Below are 17,708 nucleotides of genomic sequence, written 5' to 3'. Positions count from 1 at the left end.
CAATATGTATCCACATTGATACTTAGAGTCATCTGGATCAGTGTAAAAGCTTGCACTGATGTAACTCTTTACGACGGGCTCTTTTATCACCTCCATAATCGAGAAATATTTCCTTAGTCCTCACTAAGGATATTCTTGACCGCTATCCAGTGATCTACTCTTAGATCAAAACTGTACTCCCTTGCCAAAAATAGACCAAGGTATACAATAGGTCTGGTACACAGCATAGCATACTATATAGAACCTATGACCGAGGCATAGGGAATGACTTTTCGTTCTCTTTCTATTTTTGGCATGGTCGGGTTTTGAGTCTTACTCAACTTCACACCTTGCAACAGAGGCAAGAACTCCTTCTTTGGCTGTTCCATTTTGAACTACTTCAAAATCTTATCAAGGTATGTATTCATTGAAAAATCTTATCAAGTGTCTTGATCTATCTCTATAGATCTTGATGCTCAATGTGTAAGTAGCTTTACTGAGGTCTTTCTTTGAAAAACTTCTTTCAAATACTCCTTTATGCTTTCCAGAAAAATTCTACATTATTTCTGATCAACAATATGTCACTCACACATACTTATCAGAAAGGATGTAGTGCTCCCACTCGCCTTATTGTAAATACAGGCTTCACCGTAAGTCCGTATAAGACTATATGCTTTGATCAACTTATCAAAGCATATATTCCAGCTCCAAGATGCTTGCACCAATCCATAGATGGATCACTGGAGCTTGCTCACTTTGTTAGCACCTTTAGGATCGAAAAAACCTTCTGGTTGCATCATATACAACTCTTCTTTAAGAAATCCATTAAGAAATGCAGTTTTGACATCCATTTGCCAGATTTCATAAAATGTGGCAATTGCTAACATGATTCGGACAGACTTAAGCATCGCTACAGTTGAGAAAATCTCATTGTAGTCAACACCTTGAACTTGTCGAAAACCTTTTTGTGACAAGTCGAGCTTTGTAGATAGCAACAATACTATCAACGTCCGTCTTCCTCTTGAAGATCCATTTATTTTCTATGGCTTGCTGATCATCGGGCAAGTCCACCAAAGTCCACACTTTGTTCTCATACATGGATCCTATCTCAGGTTTCATGGCCTCTAGCCATTTCGCGGAATCTGGGCTCATCATCGCTTCCTCATGGTTTGTAGGTTTATCATGGTCTAGTAACACGACTTCAAGAACAGGATTACCGTACCACTCTGGTGCGGACCGTACTCTGGAAGACCTACGAGGTTCTGTAGTAACTTGATCTGAAGTTTCATGATCATCATCATTAGCTTCCTCACTAATTGGTGTAGGAATCACATGAACTAATTTCTGTGTGAACTAGTTTCCAATTCGGGAGAAGGTACAATTACCTCATCAAGTTCTACTTTCCTCCCACTCACTTCTTTCGAGAGAAACTCCTTCTCTAGAAAGGATCCATCTTAGCAACAAATATCTTGACTTCTGATCTGTGATAGAAGGTGTACCCAACAGTTTCCTTTGGGTATTCTATGAAGACGCACTTCTCCGATTTGGGTTCGAGCTTATCAGGTTGAAAATTTTCACATAAGCATCACAGCCCCAAACTTTAAGAAACGACAACTTTGGTTTCTTGCCAAAGCACAATTCATAAGGCGTCGTCTCAACGAATTTTGATGGTGCCCTATTTAAAGTGAATGCAGCTGTCTCTAATGCATAACCCCAAAATGATAGTGGTAAACCGATAAGAGACATCATAGATCGCACCATATCCAATAAAGTGCGGTTACGACATTCGGACACACCATAACACTGTGGTGTTCTAGGTGGCGTGAGCTGTGAAACTATTCCACATTGTTTTATATGAAGGCCAAACTCGTAACTCAAATATTCTCCTCCACGATCAGATCGTAGAAACTTTATTTTCTTGTTATGATGATTCTCCACTTCACTTTGAAATTCTTTGAACTCTTCAAAATGTTTCAGACTTGTGTTTCATTAAGTAGATATACTCATATCTGCTCAAATCATCTGTGAAGGTCAGAAAATAACAATACCTGCCACGAGCATCAACACTGATTGGACCGCATACATCGGTATGTATTATTTCCAACAAATCAGTAGCTCGTTCCATTGTTCCAGAGAACGGAGTTTTAGTCATCTTGCCCAAAAGGCACGGTTCACAAGCATCAAATGATTCATAACCAAGTGATTCAAAAAGTCCATCTTTAGGGAGTTTCTTCATGCGCTTTATACCGATATGACCCAAATGGCAGTGCAACAAATAAGTTGCACTATCATTATCAACTTTGCATCTTTTGGTATCAATATTATGAATATGTGTATTACTATGATCGAGATCCAACAAACTATTTTCAGTGGGTGTATGACCATCAAAGGTTTTATTCATGTAAACAGAACAACAATTATTATTTGACTTTAAATGAATAACCGTATTGCAATAAACATGATCAAATCATATTCATGCTCAACGCAAACGCCAAATAACATTTATTTTGGTTTAACACTAATCCCGAAAGTATAGGGAGTGTGCGATGATGATCATATCAATCTTGGAACCACTTCCAACACACATTGTCACTTCACCCTTAACTAGTCTCTGTTTATTCTGTAACTCATGTTTCGAGTTACTAATTTTTTTAGCAACCGAACAAGTATCAAATACCCAGGGGCTACTATAAAAACTAGTAAGGTACACATCAATAACCTGTATATCAAATATACCCTTGTTCATTTTGCCATCCTTCTTATGTACCAAATATTCAGGGCATTTCTGCTTCCAGTGACCATTTCCTTTGCAGTAGAAGCACTCAGTTTCAGGCTTTGGTCCAGCTTTGGGCTTCTTCGCGGGAGTGAAAACTTTCTTGTCATTCTACTTGAAGTTCCCTCTCTTTCCCTTTGCCTTTTTCTTGAAACTAGTGGTCTTGTCAATCAACACTTGATGCTCTTTCTTGATTTCTAACTTCGTTGATTTTCATCATCACGAAGAGCTCGGGAATAGTTTTCGTCATCCCTTGCATACTATAGTTCATCACGAAGTTCTAGTAACTTGGTGATGGTGACTAGAGAACTCTGTCAATCACTATCTTATCTGGAAGATTAACTCCCACTTGATTCAAGCGATGGTAGTACCCAGACAATCGGAGCACATGCTCACTAGTTGAGCAATTCTCCTCCATCTTTTAGCTATCGAACTTGTTGGAGACTTCATATCTCTCAACTCGGGTATTTGCTTGAAATATTAACTTCAACTTCTGGAACATCTCATATGGTCCATGACGTTCAAAACATCTTTGAAGTCCCGATTCTAAGCCGTTAAGCATGGTGCACTAAACTATCAAGTAGTCATCATATTGAGCTAGCAAACGTTCATAACATCTGCATCTGCCCCTGCAATAGGTCTGTCACCTAGCGGTGCATCAAGGACATAATTCTTCTGTGCAGCAATGAGGATAAACCTCAGATCACGGACCCAGTCCGCATCATTGCTACTATCATCTTTCAACTTAGTTTTCTCTAGGAACATATCAAAATAAACATAGGGAAGCAACAACGCGAGCTATTGATCTACAACATAATTTGCAAAATACTACTAGGACTAAGTTCACGATAAATGAAAGTTCAATTAATCATATAACTTAAGAACTCCCACTTAGATAGACATCCCTCAAGTCATCTAAATGATCACGTGATCCAAATCAACTAAACCATGTCCGATCATCACGTGAGATAGATTAGTTTTCAATGGTGAACATCACTATGTTGACCATATCTACTATATGATTCACGCTCGACCTTTCGGTCTTAGTGTTCCAAGGCCATATCTGTATATGCCAGGCTCGTCAAGTTTAACCTGAGTATTCCGTGTGTGCAACTGATTTGCACCCGTTGTATTTGAACATAGTGCCTATCACACCCGATCATCACGTGGTGTCTCTGCGCGAAGAACTTTTGCAACGATGCATACTCAGGGAGAACTGATATGTCTCCAACATATCTATTATTTTTTATTGTTCCATGCTATTATATTACCCCTTTTGGATGTTTATGGGCTTTATTTTACACATTTATATGATTTTTGGGACTAACCTACTAACCGAAGGCCCAACCCGTATTGCTGTTTTTTTTGCCTATTTTAGTATTTTGAAGAAAAGGAATATCACACAGATTCCAAACGGAATGAAACCTTCGGGAGCGTGATTTTTGGAATGAACGTGATCCAGAGGACTTGGAGTGCAAGACAAGAAGCAGCCGAGGCAGCCACGAGGGTGGGGGGCGCGCCCACCCCTACAGGGTGCGCCCCCCTGTCTCATGGGCCCCTCGGGCGGCCACCGACCTACTTCTTCCTCCTATATATACCCACGTACCCCAAAAACATCCGGGGAGCCAATGAAAAACAATTTCCACAGCCGTAACCTTCTGTATCCGCGAGATCCCATGTTGGAGCCTTCGTCGGCGCTCCGCCGGAGTGGGAATCGACCATGGAGGGCTTCTACATCAACACCATAGCCCCTCTGATGAGTTGTGAGTAGTTTACCACATACATTTGGGTCCATAGTTATTAGCTAGATGGCTTCTTCTCTCTTTTTGGATCTCAATACCATGTTCTCCCCCTCTCTTGTGGAGATCTATTGATGTAACTCTTTTTGCGGTGTATTTGTCGAGATACGATGAATTGTGGGTTCATGATCAAGTTTATCTATGAGAAATATTTGAATCTCCTCAGAATTCTTTTATGTATGATTGAGTTATCTTTGCAAGTCTCTTCGAATTAACAGTTCGGTTTGGCCTACTAGATTGATCTTTCTTGCCATGGGAGAAGTGCTTAGCTTTGGGTTCAATCTTGCGTAGTCCTTACCCAGTGACAACAGGGGTTGCAAGGCACGTATTGTATTGTTGCCATCGAAGATAAAAAAATGGGGTTTATATCATATTGCTTGAGTTTATCCCTCTACATCATGTCATATTTCTTAATGCGTTACTCTGTTCTTATGAACTTAATACTCTAGATGCATGCTGGATAGTGGTCGATGTGTGGAGTAATAGTAGGAGATGCAGGTAGGAGTCAGTCTAGTTGTCACGGACGTGATGCCTATATACATGATCATGCCTAGATAATCTCATAACTATTCGCTTTTCTATCAATTGCTCGACAGTAATTTGTTCACCCACCATAATGCTATCTTGAGAGAAGCCACTAGTGAAACCTATGGCCCCCGGGTCTATCTTTTATCATATAATCTTTCAATGTACTTTTATTTGCATCTTTACTTTTCCAATCTATATTATAAAATACCAAAAATATATTTATCTTATCATATTATCTCTATCAGATCTGACGTTCGCAGTGGACTTGAAGGGATTGACAACCCCTTTATTGCGTTGGTTGCGAGTTCTTTGTTTGTTTGTGTAGGTGCGTGGGACTTTTGAGGAGCCTCCTACTGGATTGATACCTTCATTCTCAAAAACTGAGGGAAATACTTACGCTACTATTGCTGCATCACCCTTTCCTCTTCAAGGAAAACCAACGCAAGCTTAAGACGTAGCAAGAACACTTATACCTTGAAATTTAGTGAGAGATCATCTTATAATGCTACCGTCAATCGAAGCAAAATAAGATGCATAAAGGATAAACATCACATGCAATCAATATAAGTGATATGATATGGCCATCATCATCCTGTGCTTGTGATCACTATCTCCAAAGCACCGTCATGATTACCATTGTCACCAGCGCTACACCTTGATCTTCATCGTAGCATCGTTGTCATTTCGCCACCTATTGCTTCTACAACTATCGCTACCGCTTAGTGATAAAGTAAAACAATTACAGGGTGATTGCATTGCATACAATAAAGCGACAACCATATGGCTCCTACCAGTTGCCGATAACTTTGTAACAAAACATGATCATCTCATACAATAAAATTTAGCATCATGTCTTGACCATATCACATCACAACATGCCCTGCAAAAACAAGTTAGACGTTATCTACTTTGTTGTTGCAAGTTTTACGTGGCTGCTATGGGCTGAGCAAGAAACGTTCTTACCTACGCATCAAAACCACAACGATAGTTCGTCAAGTTAGTGTTGTTTTAACCTTCTCAAGGACCGGGCGTAGCCACATTCGGTTCAACAAAAGTTGGAGAAACTGACACCCGCCAGCCACCTATGTGCAAAGCACGTCGGTAGAACCAGTCTCGCTTAAGCGTACGCGTAATGTCGGTCCGGTCCGCTTCATCCAACAATACCGCCGAACCAAAGTATGACATGCTGGTAAGCAGTATGACTTGTATCGCCCACAACTCACTTGTGTTCTACTCGTGCATATAACATCTACGCATAAAACCTGGCTCAGATGCCACTGTTGGGGAACGTAGTAATTTCAAAATTTTCCTACGCGCACGCAAGATCATGGTGATGCATAGCAACGAGAAGGGAGAGTGAGTCCACGTACCCTCGTAGACCGAAAGCGGAAGCGTTAGCACAACGCGGTTGATGTAGTCGTACGTCTTCACGATCCGTCCGATCAAGTACCGAACGTACGGCACCTCCAAGTTCAGCACATGTTCAGCTCGATGACGTCCCACGAACTCCGATCTAGCAGAGCTTTGCGGGAGAGTTCCGTCAGCACGACGGCGTGATGACGGTGTTGATGATGCTAGCAACACAGGGCTTCGTCTAAGCACCGCTACGATATTACCGAGGTGGAATATGGTGGAGGGGGACACCGCACACGGCTAAGAGATCAATAGATCAATTGTTGTGTCTAGAGGTGCCCCCTCTGCCCCCGTATATAAAGGAGGGAGGGAGAGGCCGGCCCTAGAGGAGGGCGCGCCAAGTGTGCGGAGTCCTACTATGACTCCCAAGTCCTAGTAGGATTCCCCTTTCCTTTCCGGAGTAGGAGACAAGGAAAGAGGGGAAGAGGGAGAAGGAAAAGGGGGCTGCACCCCTTGTCCAATTCGGAGCAGAGGGGGGGCGCGCGCCTCCTTCCTTTTGGCCTCTCTCCTCTATTCCCGTATGGCCCAATAAGGCCCATATACTCCCCGGCGAATTCCCGTAACTCTCCGGTACTCGAAAAAATATCCGAATCAGTCGGAACCTTTCCGAAGTCTGAATATAGTCGTCCAATATATCGATCTTTACGTCTCGACCATTTCGAGACTCCTCGTCATGTCCCCGATCTCATCCGGAACTCCAAACTACCTTCGGTACATCAAAACACATAAACTCATAATACCGATCGTCACCGAACTTTAAGCGTGCGGACCCTACGGGTTCGAGAACTATGTAGACATGACCGAGACACGTCTCTGGTCAATAACCAATAGCGGAACCTGGATGCTCATATTGGCTCCCACATATTCTACGAAGTTCTTTATCGATCAAACCGCATAACAACATACGTTGTTCCTTTTGTCATCGGTATGTTACTTGCCCGAGATTCGATCATCGGTATCTCAATACCTAGTTGAATCTCGTTCCCGGAAAGTCTCTTTACTTGTTATTTAATGCATCATCCTGCAGCTAACTCATTAGTCACATTGCTTGCAAGGCTTATAATGATGTGCATTACCGAGAGGGCCCAGAGATACCTCTCCGACAATCGGAGTGAGAAATCTTAATCTCGAAATACACCAACTCAACATGTACCTTCGGAGACACCTGTAGGGCACCTTTATAATCACCCAGTTACATTGTGACATTTGGTAGCACACAAAGTGTTCCTCCAGTAAACGGGAGTTGCATAATCTCATAGTCATAGGAACATGTATCAGTCATGAAGAAAGAAATAGCAACATACTAAACGATCAAGTGCTAAGCTAACGGAATGGGTCAAGTCAATCACATCATTCTCTAATGATGTGCTCCCGTTAATCAAATGACAACTCATGTCTATGGTTAGGAAACTTTAACCATCTTTGATTAACGAGCTAGTAAAGTAGAGGCATACTAGTGACACTGTGTTTGTCTATGTATTCACACATGTACTAAGTTTCTGGTTAATACAATTCTAGCATGAATAATAAACATTAGTCATGAAATAAGGAAATAAATAATAACTTTATTATTGCCTCCAGGGCATATTTCCTTCAGCAGGTCCGCATGTGGGAGAGAATAAAATAGGAGAGTGGTGCATAAGGAGACAAAGTGTGCTTGTTTGCAGTGGGGGTGGTGTGTGAGGTGAGTGCGCCAGAACCACATAACTAGGGAGAAGACGTTTGGGGGCAACGTTTTGTGTGTATGGGAAAGATACACTCTACATAGTGCGTGTGCTTGGGAAAGAGAGATGCCGGGAGACCTAGAGAGTGGGGGAAGAGATGTGTGCATGCCCGAGAGACAAAGTGATAGAGACCTATATTGGGGTCCGGACTTTAGAAGAGAGATGTGTGTTAATGTGCTCGTGTGTTGGTGTTTGGGGGAGAGAATGACTTATCTATGTGCGTGTGGGGGGCGACGAGGGGGGGTGGCTTCAGAAAAAGAGTGAGGTGTTTGTATTTGAGGGACTTTAGCGTAATTGAGATATTGTGCACTCATGGTTGATCAATTTGTTTCACAGTTTGGACTATGAGCTAACGATACTTTTGAACATGAGTGATATACCTTGATGTACCAGAATTACAAACCTAAGATTGGAATTTTGGAATTCGACTCCATCATTAGCTTTTGTAATTCATTTAAACGGAGGTACATTTTTAAGCCGGGATTTCGTGATTCCAAATTCATATAGCAAACCTAGAGATATACACATATGGGCATGTTCAAACTTTATAATCATCCACTTTATTCATACACATACACATTTTTGCTTTTGTCATCATATTAAGGATAAACACATTTGGAATTTCATTTGAATTGGACCGTATGATGGTATTTGCTTGTAGTAGCTCAATGATCCATATTTGAATTGAATGGACAATCTAAGTTTCAAGTTGGAGACATTGATTTTCAAAACTTGCACTCTTTTTTGCGTGAAAAACAAACAAATTGTCGGCCATGATTGAGGGAGTCCTGGATTAGGGGGTATCTGGATAGCCGGTCTATATACTTCATCCGGACTATTGGAGCGTGAAGATACGAGACTCAAGACTCGGTCCCGTGTTCGGATGGGACTCTCCTTTGCGTGGAAGACAAGCTTGGCGATCCGGATATTATATTTCCTTCCTTGTAACCGACTCCATGTAAACCCTGGCCCTCTCCGGTGTCTATATAAACCGGAGTGTTTAGTCTTCGGGGACAATCACAGTCATAATCATCATAGGCTAGCTTCTAGGGTTTAGCCTCTACGATCTCGTGGTAGATCAACTCTTGTAATACTCATATCATCAATATCAATCAAGCAGGAAGTTGGGTTTTACCTCCATCGAGAGGGCCTGAACCTAGGTAAACATTGTGTCCCTTGCCTCCTGTTACCATCAGCCTAAGATGCATTGATCGGGACCCCCTACCCGAGATCCGCCGGTTTTGACACCGACATTGGTGCTTTCATTGAGAGTTATCTGTGTCGTCACTGCAAGGCCTGATGGCTCCTTTAATCATAAAAAACAAGGCGGTCTAGGGTGAGACTTTTCTCCCCGGACAAATCTTCATGTTTGGCGGCTTCGCACTGCGGGCCAATTCGCCTGGCCATCTGGAGTAGATCGACAGCTACGCCCTTGGCTACCAGGTCATGTTCGGAAACCTGAACTACACGGCCGATAACCACGGAGACTTGATCTTCGACGGAGTCGGTCCTATGCCAGGAATGTCGGTCAGTCACGATGAGCACGACTTAGACTTGCTGTCGGACAATGCTCGAGATATCACACCTGCAGTAGCCCCGAACCTAAATCCAGAGCAGACTGTGCTGCCCAAGGACGGCTGGATGGACCCCGCCCCGCAGGCCGCACGCTCATCGGCGGTAGAGCCAAACACAGGCCTCACCTCTAAGGAAGCCTGTGACACCGGACCCCCGGACTCGTATCCGGCTGTAGGTTCCAGTCCGCGCGCTCTCGAGCCCGCCGAGCCTGGTTGGGCTCCGGTCCGCTGCAGATATCTTCCAGCACTCGCCCCTTGGCGACGTGCTGAACTCGTTAAAGTCTCTCTCTTTGTCAGGAGACTCATGGCCAAACTATGTCCGGCTCGAGTGGGAAGCAGGCGACGAAGTAATCCGTTGCCCACCCATCACCCACTTCATTTCCACGGTCGATGATTTAACCGACGTGCTTGACTTCGACTCCGAAGACATCGACGGTATGGACGACGATGCAGGAGAAGAACAAGAACCACCGCTCACGGGGTGGTGGACAGCCACCTCCTCATATGATATATATATGGTGGACACTCCGAAGGAAACCAATGGCGATGAGGCAACAGAGGATAACCCCTCAGGGAAGAAACCAAAGCATGGGCGTCGCCGGCGCCGCTCCAAGCCCCGCCATAGCAATACCGACACAGGAGACGAAAACAAACCGGATGGTGCCAAAGATGAATCCAACCCCGAGCAGCCTGCCTTCAAGCAGGCCGGACTGGCCACGATCGGATACTTGGAAAGGAACAACTATATGCCCTCCTCCGAAGACGATGTAAGCCTCAGTGATGCCGAATTCGGCGTTCATGAGGATCCCGTGGAACAAGTTCGCTTCAGGCGACGACTCATGGCCACTGCAAGGAGCCTGCAAAGGAAGCAGCAGCAACTCAAAGCTGACCAAGATTTTCTCATGGACAGATGGACCAAGGTCCTGGCCACCGAGGAATACAGACTCGACCACCCCGACAAAGGGCACACACGGCATAATTTGCTACCTCAACCTAAGCAGGAGAACCTATGGCACATACCCCGACGTCACCATACCACCACAGTCCAAGACAATACGAAGGATACACGGGGAGGCATCCTCAAGCCTCGACGCAATTGTCATAAACGTCAAGTCAGGGAAGTTGGTGCCAAATCCAGCAACTCCCAGTCCGGTCAGCGGACAAAGAACAGCTCAAGCCTATCCGGCCCGAGCAACATACTCGATCAACCATGTGAAATTCATGGTACTCCTAGAAGAACGACCAAGCATACCAATAGAGAATGCCGGATCCTCAAAACAAAGCGGCCGGTCGTGTGCCGGAAACAATGAGGGAGGATTCCAACAACGGTGAAGTCACAAGAAGATCCTCCACAAACACAAAAGTACGGCCAATCTTCCCTGATCACATCGACCATCCGTACAACATCGACCACAACAATTTAATTGCACTACCTCTAGACCCATTAGTCCGGGTGGCTCCATCTCACATAAGCCCCCGCAGGCATGAAACTATCAATAACATCTTCTAAAAGATGCCAGGTGCAAAGGCCAACTTTTATTGGCCCACCACTCTAACGGTTGTCTTCGGATCACCAAACAAATACCACGCCGAAGAATAAATCTTCGGCACTGTCCCCTCATATAGTGATCATCACATGTTAACAGGACGAACCACATTGGCTAGATTCAACTCGGTACAACATTAGACCAGTCCTGTGTGACATAGTCACACCTATGGACAAGGCCAAACCCCACCCTTAGAGTGGAAATCATACCGCTGCCGGAGTAGCGAGTCGTGCCCGTCTATCAAATTTTGATTCGGCAGCCAACTATCCGGACACCAACTGAGGAGTCCATGCTATTTTACGGAATGATGCCTGGGTTAGCCAGACTCCGATCAGGTACCCGCGGTCCGACCACAAGAGGACGTGCAGCTGCCTTCAAGCATTTGCCTTTATAGATTAACTTTGGCGCAGAACAGGATTGGCGATGTGGAATACGCCCGAACACACAAGGGCAGGAATACACAAGCGAACCCCCCCCCCCCAAAGAAGGCAGTCCGGATTCACTTCAGATCCACTCACAGCCTCCTCTAGTCCGGCCATGACAGGTTCCGACAAAAGCACCTCTTTTCATAATCATAAATCGTACTCATATGCATAGACATATCGTCCTACTACAGTGCGTAGATTTCAATAACACTTACCGTCGGTCATTCTTCATTAGACGCCACTTTTCGCCCTAAACGACACCCGTACGTCGTATTAGGCCCCACTATGCCTGGGGCTTCAGAATACTCCTAATACGACAAAGTCCAGCCACCCTTTCGGTCGCTCGGCACCCCAAACTTATAGCACTATATGCATCAGCTCCGAATCATGTCTTTGGTCATTAGTTGGGTTTGCCCGGCTCCCATGTTTTGGTACCTTACGTTCCGCTCTATCGGCTAAGGTAGCGCTGGGAGAACTACTGCGATTGTGTCCCGGTTCTTCCAGACGAGAACCTCAGTAGAGAAAGCCGAAAACTGGCTGTCATGATATGGCGAGAGCTGGTCAGCTGTTCGAGAGGTTGTAAAATCCTTAAAGATTTATTCCGCACAATGCCATTATAAATGCAAAGTGCAAAGGATCGGTCTTCCGATCAGGCACCGATAGAGCCCCCAGTTCGGCCTTCCGAACACCAGGGGCTGCACCCACCATACTCGAACTCCTATGGCTAAGTGAGAGTGGTAAAGCCCTATAGTCTGATTGCCTAGTTCGTAGCGAGGAACACCTCCTTCAAAGGACCCAACAATGGGATAAAGAGTGTTCAGATATGTCCCGAACACCCCCGTACTTTTTACGTGGGGGCAGAAGCCGACGACTGGCCAACTCTCAGGTTTTATTACACTAAACGGCCACATAGGAAGAACAAGCATTCACATAAACAGGGAATAAATAATAAAAGTGTCATTTTCCCGCATTACAATGGCACGACGGCCTTCAGGTAAATATAGTGTCTTTAGCATACTTGTCCGCCACAAGGGAGGCCCCTTTCAGAACACCCTCATAGTACAACTCGGGCTTGCGATGCTCCTTACCCTGCGGTGGCCCTTCAGTCATCAAATTCTCAGCATCAAGCTTCCCCCAGTGCACCTTCACGCGGGCAAACGCCATGCGCGCACCCTCTATGCAAACTGATCGCTTGATGACATCGAGCCGAGGGCAAGCACCAACAACCCTCTTCACGAGTCTGAAGTAACTGCTTGGAATTGGCTCCGCGGGACACAGCCGGATAACCAAGTCCTTCATGACTAGTTCGGCCGCCTGGTGCAGTTCGACCAGCTGCGTCAGCTGATCGATAAAGGGCGCCGGATAATTCGGCGCCAAATACTGCGACCAGAAATCCCTCTCCGCAGACTTCTTCTCCTCAGTAAGGTAGAACTGGGCAGCATCTGATATGCTGCATGGCAGGTCCACAAACACACCTGGAGATACAAGAATTCAGCTTGTCGCTTAGAGCCACATTACCATGAAAAAATGTCCCTGAATACAAAAGGCCTTACCAGCCGCAACCTTCCGTGCCTCCTGAATATCCTTCAGAGCACTGCAGGCTTCTGCCTGAGCGTCCTCCATGGTTTGGAGAGCTTGAGCGAGTTCGGATTCTTTCCCTGCTAAACTCTGCTCCAAGGCATTACTTTTCTTCACAGCCTCCTGGAGCTCTCGCTCAGCTTCGATGACCCTGGCCTCGTGTTTCTCACAAAGAGCCTGTTCGGTGGCAGCCTTCTCGTTGGCATCAGCCACAACCTTCTTCAGTGCCTCAAATTCGGCACTCGCTCCTAGAGCATATAATACAAATACTTTTCATCAGGTACAATTACTCATTCATGCCGAATTCAAGACAAAGTTTCAACATACCTTGCTTGTCCTCCAATTGCTTCTTCACACGGCCAAGTTCCTCTTCGGCCCGTTCCAGACTCTGCTTCAGTCCGGACACCTCCGCATTATGAGCGGCGGTCTTCTCTGCAGACGCCTGCTTTCAAACAAAGGGATATATGTCATTAATGAAGGCTCCTGCAAAAGAGGATGATTTGATCCCCTGTCCGGCTCTCTCTCTCTTTCGTCAGACAGTGCATCAAGGGCTACGACTCATACTATGAAAATCTCCAAAAGGTTTGCAAAAATATACCTCAAAGGCCTTTATAAGGCCAAGGCAGGACTCATTTAGTCCGCTCTCGGCGGACTAAATCTTTTCAATCACCGCACCCATGAGGGTCCGATGTTCATCGACGATAGACTCGCTCCTTAGCATTGTCGATAGGCCGCCCGGCAGCTGTACATGGACAGAGGTTGCTACCGAAGTAGGCAAGCCTCCCCCCATCAAAGGTGGCTGCTCACCCGACCTTGGAGCTTTAAAGGTCTCCAGGACCGTGTCTGGCTGTGGTCCGAGCCCGAGATCGCCCCCGCCGTCGACACGCCTGGGGGCCGCTGCTCCCGTGTGTCCGGCCCCAGAGATATGCCCCCTGGTCCGGGTCCCGCTGAGACAACACCTCGGTGTCGTGCCTAGGCTTTGGGGAAGGGGCCTCTGGAGGCGTCTCGCTCGCCAAAGCATCTGAGCTCAGCGAATCCTCCGATGAGGACTATCCGGCGCGGGACCTTGCCGGGCTACACAAAATGTGGCGAGAGTTAAAACTACTACGTCCTAATAACCTCGGGCACGTAGGTGCATACAGATGTCGTATACTTCCGATTTTACCAGGGGCTGGACCCTGGGATCCCACTCCGGGCTGCTATCGATAGCCGTGGTAGACGCCTCTGGAAGGGAGCCTTTCCCCCTCTTTGGCGATTCGGACTCCAGGGATGTGGAGGCCGTCCTTTTCTTCCCTGCCCCCCCCTGCGGGGGACTCATCTTCTTCCTCCTCCTCTTCGTCTTCAGAGGAGGGATGGTCGCTGGAGTCTTCGGTTTTTGCGTCCGAAGCATCGCAATGATGGAGGCCACTCCGGGCCTTCTTGACCTTCTTAGGGGCCTCTTTCTTCGGCGCCTCGTAGGGCGTTGGGACCAGCATCTTCGTCAGAAGAGGTCCGTCCGGTTCCTCCGGCAGTGGGGCAGCATAGTGTATCTGCTCCACCTTTTTTATCCATCCCTGGGGTTATGATAAAGCAGGATAAAAGTGTTTCCCTCAAGACATGGCAACTGAAGCACAGATGGACAAAGCACAGCAACAACTTACCGGACTTGCAGAGTGGGATAATTGATACCCACGGTCCTCGGTGGAGCCCAGCCATGATTTGCCAGACTTAAAGAGCACCTTCCAGATATCCTTGTGGGAGGAACCATAGAGCTCCCGAAGGGTCTAGTGCTCGGTTGGGTTGTATTCCCACAAATTGCAGGCTCGACGCTGGCAGGGGAGAACCAGGCGAACTAACATCACCTGGACTACGTCGACAAGTTTGACGTCCTTGTCGACCACACTCTGGACGCGCGTCTGGAGCAGTGACAACTCATCAGACGAGGACCAGCTCAGGCCCTTCTCGGGCCAGGACGTGAGCCGCAGCGGGGCTTTGGATCTGAACTCGGGAGCCGCAACCCCCCTTTTTGCTGCGCGGTTTGGTGATATAGAACCATTGCTGCTCCGGATCTTGGGCATCTTGCTCACCATGGCACCGCCACACTCGGCGTGCTCGCCACTCACCACCTTGGGCTTCACATTGAAAATCTTCAGCCACAAGCCGAAGTGAGGCGAAATCCGAAGAAAGGCCTCACACACGACGATGAACGTCAAGATGTTAAGGAAAGAATTGGGGGAAAGATAATGTAAATCAATCCCATAGTAATACATGAATCGACGAACAAATGGGTGAAGGGGAAACCCAAGCGCGCGGACAAAATGAGGGAGAAACATGACCCTCTCGTGGGGTTCCGGAGTAGGGACGAACTGTCCCGCCAGCGGTAGACGATGGACGATCTTCTTGGTCAGATACCTGGCCTCTCAGAGCCTTTTGATATCCTTCTCCTGGACGGTAGAGGCCATCCATTTGCCTCCTGCTCCGGATCCGGACATCCTCGGAAAACCTACCTTCAATGGAAAAGAAGAGTGCTTGGGTGCTAGGGCTCGAACAGAGGGGAATGGACTAGTGGAAGGAAAAGGCGTGGGTAAAGAGGAAGATACCTTATCTCTTTATAGAGATGGTAAAAGCTTTTACGCCTCCCCACTTGCCTGGTGGAACCCGCTCGTTCCCCACTCGCCGCAGTTAGAGGTGCGATTGGATTACCCATACCCGTATTGATGAGAATCCCGTGATAAGGGGACACGATCTCCGCTTCGGCAAGACGTGTCAAGGAAACTACCTCGCAATATGCGATGTGGCTGGTTGTGGGAAAACGGTTCGAATAATGACCCAACCGTAGTGACATGTCGTGTTGTCTAAAAAGTTGTCAGCAGATTACATTTGTGAAATATCATTCTCTCTACGATGGTGTGTGAAAATCATCTTGCAGATCCGGACACAATTTAAGTGTTCGATAATCACCTTCGAGTATCCGGAGATGGAACCCGCCTTGCAATGCCGAAGACAAAACTGCACGCCGGACTCATCGTCATTGAAGCCTGGTTCAGGGGCTACTGAGGGAGTCCTGGATTAGGGGGTATCCGGACAGCCGGACTATATACTTCATCCGGACTATTGGAGCGTGAAGATACAAGACTCAAGACTCCGTCCCGTTTCGGGATGGGACTCTCCTTTGCGTGGAAGACAAGCTTGGTGATCCGGATATTATATTTCCTTCCTTGTAACCGATTCCATGTAAACCCTAGCCCTCTCCGGTTTCTATATAAACCGGAGAGTTTAGTCCTTGGGGACAATCACAATCATAATCATCATAGGCTAGCTTCTAGGGTTTAGCCTCTACGATCTCGTGGTAGATCAACTCTTGTACTACTCATATCATCGATATCAATCAAGCAGGAAGTAGGGGTTTACCACCATCGAGAGGGCCCGAACCTGGCTAAACGTTGTGTCCCTTGCCTCCTGTTACCATCAGCCTAAGACGCACAGATCGGGACCCCCTACCCGAGATCCGCCGGTTTTGACACCGACAATGATATCATAGTCGGCCGTACAAGAGCAGAATATAACATCAGGCGCCAAAAGCTTTCGAACTTCCCGCTCACATCGAAATATCTCGCGCCCGAAAGTTTAGTCCTGCGATATTCCTGTTTTACCCCTGCCACATGAACGGAAAAGGGATGCTTTGGTAACTCCATTGTTTTCCCCTCTTTGCCCCCAACATTCTTCCCTAGAGCCCCTCCCCTTCCCCTCCTCGCCCCCCCCCAACCATGGCAAGCCGCCGAATCTAGTCCTCCGCCACAGCGGTGGACCTCGCACCCGCTGGATCTACCTTCCACACATTGGAACCCCCAACTGCCAACTCACCCCTTCACCGGAGCCAGTTTAGCGACTGGCTTGTCCACCGCTCCAGATCTCCTTGACTGCCATCATGGTCCACCGCACCGGATCTGCTTAACCGGCGCCCTCGTCCACCACAGTGTAGGCCCTTCACTGACTCCCTCGTCCGCCCCTTCGTTGGCCCTTCATACAAGCCCTCGTCCGCCGCAACAGATCCGCCTCACCGAAAGCACTGTACAACGCGCCCGCCGAAGCCTTCGTCCACTGCACCGGACCCGCTCCATGGAAGCCATATTCAACTCCACCGGCCCTGCTTTACCAATGCCGCAGCCTCATCAGGTTATTTCGATTTGTACTGCTTCCGTTTTTCTCGTTATCGTGCAACTGTCCACTTACCATAGATGAGCTTTCTTGTATGTCTACAGGTGCCGCAACCGTAGCACCGGAGACGCTTCAGCGACGGCGACAGCCGACCCAAACTCAATTGCAACACGAGCACCATCGACGATCCTTAGCTATCAAGTATGACAACGATACCCATACGCCGCCGAG

This window comes from Triticum aestivum, chromosome 3B, assembly GCF_018294505.1.
Source record: "Triticum aestivum cultivar Chinese Spring chromosome 3B, IWGSC CS RefSeq v2.1, whole genome shotgun sequence".
NCBI classification, from domain to species: Eukaryota; Viridiplantae; Streptophyta; class Magnoliopsida; order Poales; family Poaceae; genus Triticum; species Triticum aestivum.
This window is presented reverse-complemented; position numbering follows the sequence as displayed.